The sequence below is a fragment of the Oryctolagus cuniculus genome, chromosome X, assembly GCF_051225735.1.
Source record: "Oryctolagus cuniculus isolate XC-2025 breed Fujian yellow rabbit chromosome X, ASM5122573v1, whole genome shotgun sequence".
NCBI lineage: Eukaryota > Metazoa > Chordata > Mammalia > Lagomorpha > Leporidae > Oryctolagus > Oryctolagus cuniculus.
The window spans coordinates 132,918,745-132,926,582 of record NC_142888.1 but is presented as its reverse complement, the minus strand read 5'-3'; the positions used below and the strand labels follow the sequence as shown (position 1 = coordinate 132,926,582).

General features: G+C 52.0%; 1 long non-coding RNA gene across 4 annotated transcripts; it reads left to right on the top strand.

Moving 5' to 3' along the window:
• The first annotated feature begins 375 nt into the window (after positions 1 to 375).
• Positions 376 to 3,476, top strand: LOC149119779 (uncharacterized). Of its 4 annotated transcripts, XR_016228531.1 has the most exons (4): positions 1,322 to 1,756; positions 2,033 to 2,161; positions 2,488 to 2,701; positions 3,184 to 3,476. It is a non-coding gene; the product is annotated as an uncharacterized LOC149119779 (long non-coding RNA). The 4 variants fall into 4 exon arrangements; XR_016228532.1 differs by lacking the exons at positions 1,322 to 1,756; positions 2,033 to 2,161 and adding an exon at positions 376 to 1,300 and having other exon boundaries at positions 3,184 to 3,469; XR_016228529.1 differs by lacking the exon at positions 2,033 to 2,161 and having other exon boundaries at positions 1,322 to 1,745; positions 3,184 to 3,417.
• Positions 3,477 to 7,838: the final 4,362 nt, after the last annotated feature.

Here is a 7,838-nt window from a genome sequence, read left to right as displayed (position 1 = left end):
TAAATCTTTCAAATCGGTAATTCAATAAATAAAACAATAAATAAATAAGTGGATTCTCTCAACAGGTGAAGGGGAGAGAAGCGCGCTGGTGCTGGGGCGCTAGCTCATGTGGGCTCCCGAGAGCTGAGTGTTCAATTGTCCGAAACTTGGGCGCTGCTACCATTACGGACACTTTTAATCACATACACTCATGTGTACATGAATCACCTCAAACTCTAGGACTACAACACCTGGTCATTTTCTAGGACTGTTACCTAGGCTCTTGGGGTTTCCGTGCCTGCACCTGGGTGGCACGGGCAGCTACTGCTACATAAGGTACGTGACTCGGCATGAAGAGACTGACAGTGAGACCCCCGCCCACACCCAGAAGGGATGCTCACGACCCTTTCCCACTGGTCCTCCCCTCAACAGGCCCTTGCCACGGCTCCCCGCAGGCTGCCTTATCTGGTCTAGCCAGTCCAGGCCGCGAAGGCCTCCTGCTCTTCTCCTGTCATTGTCTCTCTTGCCCATGCCCCTCCACTCAGCGCCAGGGAGTGTCCAGTGCGGCCCACAAGACCCGTGCCCAGCCTGCCCGTTCCCAGTCTGTCCCTGGCCTTGTGCAGACGCCCAATCCCCGCTCCAGCGGCCGCCTCCCCAAAATCGCTGTGCGGGCTGCGTGTCTCCCGGGTGCCCCCTGGAGTCGGGGGCAGGGCGCACGGGGTCCAGGAAAGGAGAGTTCAAGGAAGGCGGGTGACAGGCGCTGAGGCGAGGCCGGCACGAGCCCAGCCTCGTGGCGGGCTTGCAGGGAACCAACCCTGTTCCGAGAGGCCACTCGGCCGGGCCTGGTGGCGCAGGCACCCTGGGCAGCCCAGCTGGTGTCAGGGACCAAGGGCCGGGCTTCGCCAGGAGCCGAGGCCCCTCCGGAACCCAAGGGATCTCCAGGCCCAGCAGGCCGCAGCGCGGGCTCAGCACGCCCGGAACACGTGGGGGCGCCTTCCCAGGGGACAGCAGGCCGCAGTGCGGGCTCAGCAAGTCCGGAACACCTGGGGGCGTGTGGAAGTGCATTCGTTCTGAGAGGAGGAGCGTGATGCGGGCAAGAGGCACGGGGTCTGTCACCACACAGACCCGGGAGTCGCGTGAAAGCGGGCCAGAGGCTAGCAGCCCGCAGACGCGTTTATTTCAGTCGGTTCAGCAGCTTAAATAGCCGAGGCAGCCAATCTGGTCAAGGGGCGGTCTGTGCCCCAACCAATCACAGCCTGTTGCCAGGCAGTCTCCGAAGCCATCCAATCACAGCCTGTTGCCAGGCTGGCTCCATCGCCAGGTGGGTTTCCAAGCCATTCCTGAGTAACTGGCGCTGGCTCGCCAGCGGCCATCTTGGCATGGCCTTCTCATTCCACCACAGGGGCGCCTTCCCAGGGGCCTCCCGGCGCAGGCGCGGGGCTCACCCCTGTGGCGTTCTGTGGAAGGGCCGGAGCTGGGCGCCAAGCTCGCCCCAGAGCCCCAGTCCCTCAGCGGACTCTAGCAGGCGGGAAGCCTTTGCCGTGGGCGTCAGGAGGCAGCAGAGCCTCGATGCATGCCCCCGACAGGGGCTCGGACGATGCCGGGGACGCAGGCGGCCGGGAATGGGCCAGCAGCTGGACCGGCCCAGAAGCAGCGGGCCCTGCTGAGGGGGCGGGCGCTCCTCCAGCCGAGGGCTGTCGCAGGCCGCAGGGCAAGGTGGCGAGGCCTCTGCCTCAGCCCAGGCGTCCACCGCGGCAGGGCGCCAGGTGCAGGAGTGGTATCCTTTCCAAGGCGCACCCCAGGGCGGAGGGACGGGGCCGAGGGACGGGGCTGAGGGTGGCCTCGGGCAGGCAAGGAGCGCCCTGGGGGCAGAGGACAGAGAGAGGAGTCGGGGAGCCGACGGTGGCTGGAGGAGGCAGTCTGAGAGCACCGGCCCAAATGGCGGGAGCGGGTGCTGTGGGCGAGCGTGGCGCCAGGAGACGGTGAGGAGCCTCGGCTAGCCCGGGAGGCCAGAGGCTCGAGCGCAAAGTTGCCTCAGCTGAATCCCCACCAGCCGACTTTCGGCGTCATTCGTGTCTGCCACGGAGGCAGAGGTTGCCCTCAGATGCCTGGCTCCAGGTGCCCGGCCCTTCAGAGGGGCGGTCCGCAGGGCGCTCACAGTGATTGGCAGCCAGCTGCTCGTGTACGTTCTAGAAGGGGCAGGCGGCGGCCCGGGTCGGGGGTGGGGGTCGGTACAGGCAGGCAGGCACGCAGCCGGGGACGGCGCTAGTCTCTGGCAGAGGGCGCCCTCTGGTGGACACCTGGAGACATTTCAGTGTGAAGTCGAAGGAGGGGACCTGGTCACTGCCACACCTGACTACTGAGGCCTGCTGAGCTGCACACTGGAGGGTTAGGCCCAAGGACTGCAGGGGGCCGCGGCAGGGCGGGGAGGGGGGCCGCGGCAGGACTCAGGGCCCTGGGCGTGAACTTAGCCCCTCTCACGTGACTTCTCTTTCCCTTCCCTTTTAGCCGAATAGCTGCCGAAAACTCTGGTCTGCTTCAGATTTCCATAGCCTCCTTGTTCAACCAGCTGTCCTTGGTGGCGCAGGCCATGCAGCGCTTTGTGCCTCCAGGGACGTCTCACCGTGGCACAAGGGTGTGGGGCCCAATCCTGAGTCTGGCCCTAGGCTGAGCAACTTTCTCTAGGGCAGAGACTCCTGGCATTTGGAGAGAGAACCAGTGGGTAAGGGACTCGCTCAGGCTCTTTCTCCCCCACCCCACCCCTGCTCCCTCTCTCAGAAAACTCGCCTGCCATCCAGAAAAGGTCTCCACAAAGCTAGAAATCATTTTTAGTGATTAATATGCATAGCAGCAGAATGGGATGTGTTATCACAGGCAGTCAGTCCACTCAGAGACCATAAAGACAGAAAGAAACTTCATCCTAGCAGAGCAGATACAAACCATTGCATTGATGTTCTCAGGACCATCAATAGCTCGTCCTCCTGTAAGTTGACCGCACGCTCTCTCACACATAGTTCATGATGCATTTGTATCATGACAGCTGACAGTTGTGGTCACCACATGTGTCAGTTAATGGGTACTGTGGATGGATTGTTTTGTCCTCTCCCAAATTCCCTGTCAAAGTCCTAACCCCCGTGTGGTTGTATTTGGAGATGGGACATGTAAGGAATTCGTCAAGTGCCGGCTGCTCCTCTTATGATCTAGCTCTCCGCTGGTGCCTGGGAAAGCAGTGGAAGATGGCACCCGCATGGGATACCCGGAAGAAAATCCTGGCTTCGGATTAGCCAGGCTCCAACTGTTGCAGCCATTTAAGGTGTGAATCAATGAATGGAAGATGTTTCTGTCTTTCCCTCTCACTGTCTGTAACTCTACCTCCCAAATAAATAAATAAATAACATCTTAAAAGAAAAGAAATAAATTAGTGCCTTTGCTGAACAAAGTACTTCCAGTTTTTGTCTCAAGCAAACCAAGATATTTCTAAGACAGCAGAAACTTAATTTGCACTCCAGTCGTCATCTGTTATCTTCCCAATTTATTCCTAACATTTTCTGAAGCCATGTAATGATATTGACAATTCTCTAGTCTGCTGTATGAAATATTTTATGCGTGTCAAAAAGGAATAACACAGTCACAACATCATCAATAAAATCATCAATGCATCAGCGTCATTTGCAAGTGAAAATGAAGATGGTATTTCCATACTAGAAAAATGAAAGCATATGTGTATCCGAGTTGCCTGGCTCTGTTTTCCACAGATAAGGTCATGGACCACCCCTTTTGTGATTTCTTTCAATTACCTAGTAAATGTTTCAAGTATTTTCACATATGTAATCAGTGTTTGCTAGGGGTATGGCTTTAGGTCTAGGTTAACTGTACAAAATAAAAATCGAAGCCCTGCAATGCAATGGTAATTCCAGAAATTTCTCTCTTTTTGTGTGAAATTATGGATACAGTTTGGGTATGTTACAGCAGTAAAGCACTGCTTGAAATAGAAAAAAAAAGAGAACCAAGTTCCAGAGATTTACAAGTTTGGGAGATAAACTTGGATTATGTGACAAGCTGTAATATCCATTACATCAAGTATTGAGACAGGCAGCATAGACAAGGCATGACAGTAATCTACCTTGGGGTGCTATGCTCTGTAAAGATTCCAGATAAAGTAGTATGGACACATATCTTTTTGTGACCCTTGATCATTTTAATGTATTGTAACACCAAGCAATAAACATTCTTTGTCGACAGAGAATGTTCCAGTATGACATAATCACATAAACTCCAGAAGATGAGATAGGATTAGCATCACAGATGCCTTATAAGCCACACTGATGCTACTTAACATCACATTTATTTGATGTGTCCACCACACGCAATACTTTTAAAAGTCACATTCTTTATTTGAAAATTGGAAGAATTATTGAATGTTCGCAAGCTGGGACCTTCAAAACAGCCCAATAAGCAAGTTTTCCATATCCTCAAAACCCATTCAGAGCTCTGCTATAAACTCAGAACAGCAAAATCTAGGAATTTTATCTGACTTTAATTGAAAAAGTAAAATTCCCATTTTAATTAGCAAAAGGTTTCCTTTTAAAAAGATGCAGAAGTACCCGATTTAAACTTTCTCAGAAATACATACTATAAACCATATTACTGTGCCATAAAATAATGAAGAAAAGAATTAGTGATGGTCACTGTGATGCCTTGTAAAGTGATAACAGATTCCTCCCATCCCTGTTTGTGCCTTTCAAAAGTGATTACTTGTGGCCGGGTTTGTGGTATAGCAGATAAAACTGCTACCAGCAATGCCGGCATCCTATATGGATGTCAGTTTGAATCCTGACTGCTTCACTTCCAATCCAGCTCCATGATAATGTACCTGGGAAAGCAGCGGAGGATGACCCAGGTGCTTGGGCCCCTGTGCCCACGTTGGAGACCAGGAAGAAGCTCCTGGCTCCTGGCTTCAGCCCGGCCCAGCATTGGCTGTTATGGTCATTTGGGGAGTGAACCAGTGGACTGAAGACTGATTTCTCCTCTGTTGCGCGGATCTGACCTCCACCATGTGCCTTGTATTTGCAAGAGGCACAGTTAGCTCATGCCACAAGTGGAAGCTTGAGGGACACTGGCACCTTGGGCTTTGGTCTCTCTTGCCACAGGAAGCCCTTTGCTACCTTGTGATCAATCTAGAAGGTCAGAAATCGGCTGTGGTGCAGCCCCACGATAGTCACATGACTTTGCACCAATCCTCCAGCAGCCCTGGACTGAGACTAGACTAAGCAGCAACTGAGACTAGACTAAGTTACTGGAATTAAGACTTATTCTATGCATCTGCTCTCCCACAATATGGCGCTGAGAGAGACCAAACAACCTCTACACAGCTGCCTCTCGCCAATTTGACTGATAAGCTGCAGGAGCTAATCCTGCTCCTGATTGGAGAGCAGCGTGCTCGGCGTGTGGGTAGCAGAGTTGGGATTGGTGGAAGAGGACTATAAAGGAGGAGAGAGACACCATGCACCAGGAACATCTGAAGGAACACCTGAGGAACATCTGAGCAGCCCCTGAGAGAGCCGGCCGGCAGTGTGCCGCTCCTCCGCGGAAGCGGGGAAAGCGGTGGGGGGTGCCGCCCCTCCACGGAGGTGGAGGGGTTGGCAGCTAACCCGGGACGGCGTCGTTCCTCTGCGAGTGAGGGACCAGCAGCTAACCCGGGAAGGGCCGGGCAGAAAGAACAGCGCAGGGTCTAGTGTCGTTCCTCCGCAAATGGGGGAGCGACACTGGACCTAGGCTTTGTTGTCTGGGGAGTGGGGAGGGTAAGAGTGCGCACATCTTACCACAAAGAGGGTTGCCATGAGAAGCAATTGAGTCTGTAAGACAAGTACCTGGAAGAAAAACCCATAACAAACTCAGTGCCACGTAAGCGTTAGCAATCATGATTTTCTTGTGTTGCTGTCGTAGCAAATGCTATTTGCTCCAGTTATTGTAGCTACACAAGAAATTACCACAAAACATTAGCAGTTTAAAACCGCCATAGGTTATGCACACATATTCAGGGGGTCAGGAACTGAGGCAGGGCGTGGTGGGTACATGGTGTCTCTGCCCTGTGAGGTCCGTGCCTTGGCTGGGGAAGATGCAAGCAGGTGGGGACCAGCAAACTCTGAGGGCTCTCATTCACCCACACATTGTGAAGTCTCATTCACCCAGAAATGTGCGTTCTCTTTCACCCACGAGTGTGCAGTCTCATTCACCCACACATATGCTGTCTCATTCATACTGATGTGTGCCTTCTCCTTCACCCATAAATGAGCTGTCATATTCTCCTACATGCATGTGGTCTCATTCACCCACTTGTCTGCAGTCTGATTCACCTACACATGTGCAGTCATATTCATCAAAATGTGTGTAGTCTCATTCACACTCTTGTGTGCAGTCTCATTCACCCACACATGTGTGATCTCATCAATCATACATGTGCAGTCTCATTAACAAACACATGTGTGCTCTCATTCACCAATGCATGTGAAGTCTCTTGAACCCATGAGTGTGTGGTTTCATTCACCCACACGGGAGTAGTCTCATTGATCTTCGAGTGTGCCATCTCATTCGGACGGATGTGTGCATCAGAGGTTCATATGCAGAGCCTTCTCACACCATAGGCTGTATCTAAAAATCGTGTCCCTCTGTCTTCCTCTCGCCTCCTGCTCATGGCATGGACTCCACACAGGCTACACGCCCATGAGGTGTGTTTGCACTAGATGGAGAGATGTACACTTATAAATCTGATGAAATGGAAAACTTAATAAAGTCTGGCTTAAAAGACATTGACCCAAAAAGGGTAAGGGGATGCACATACAAGTGTTCCATTTCCAAAGAGTCCATGGATCTCCACTTAAAAATAAATCGCATCCCACCTTTAATGCAGGGGCTTTTAAGAACAATTATTTTAATCCATCAGACTGTTACCTCCCTAAAACATGAAAAATGTCTCCTCAAATACTGAAAGTCTGCAAGGGAAGGAACAACATCTCTCTGGTTCACTCCTGAACCCCATGGCCTCCTCAAGCCAGCATAACACGAAAACTAAAACCAGAGAGCAACAGCACACACATAAAGAATGATGAAGCAAAAATCTCGAATACAGGCAAAGCCAATCCGTTAGTATCTACAAGGTATAATGCAGCAAACAGGAATCCAAGAATGACTGGAATGATGACTCCTACCGATGCAATTAAGCATACTGTGTGACGGGAGGAGAAAAACAGTATTCCAAATCTCAAGGATGTTAAATGGAACTCGTAAAACCTGGCATCCCTTCTTGATTTTTAAAACCCCTGATGAGACTGGAATTGCAGCCTCGTCTCAAAGCACCAGTGTCTGGACAGCCATGCCCCAGGCAAAATTACACCCTGCCCCCAAAGCTGCCCCCATCCCAACCCTTCCTGTGTGTCCTCTGCAGCTCATCATGCATGACAAATTCCTTCTCAAAGCATCCTCCACCCTCCTCCTCAATGGGGCTAGGCTGTGGCCCCAAGGACACTGCTTTCTCACAGCCCTTTCCTTTCCAGGGAAAACCCACTTTTCCTCTCAAGGATGGGAGGTGGGGTCCGTGACATGTCCTTCCTCCTGGTGCTACTTGCCAGCCCGACATTTCCTGCATTCTTTCAACATTTATTTATTTTTATTAATTTGGAGAGAGAGAGAGAGAGAGAGAGAGAGAGAGGGAGAGAGCATGCGCCAGGGCTGGGCCAATTTAAGACCAAGAGATAGGAACTCAATCCAGGTCTCCCACATTGATGGCAGGGACTCATGTACTTGAGCCATCATCTCCTGCCTCCCAGGGTGTTCATTAGCTGGAAGCTGGATTGGAAGCA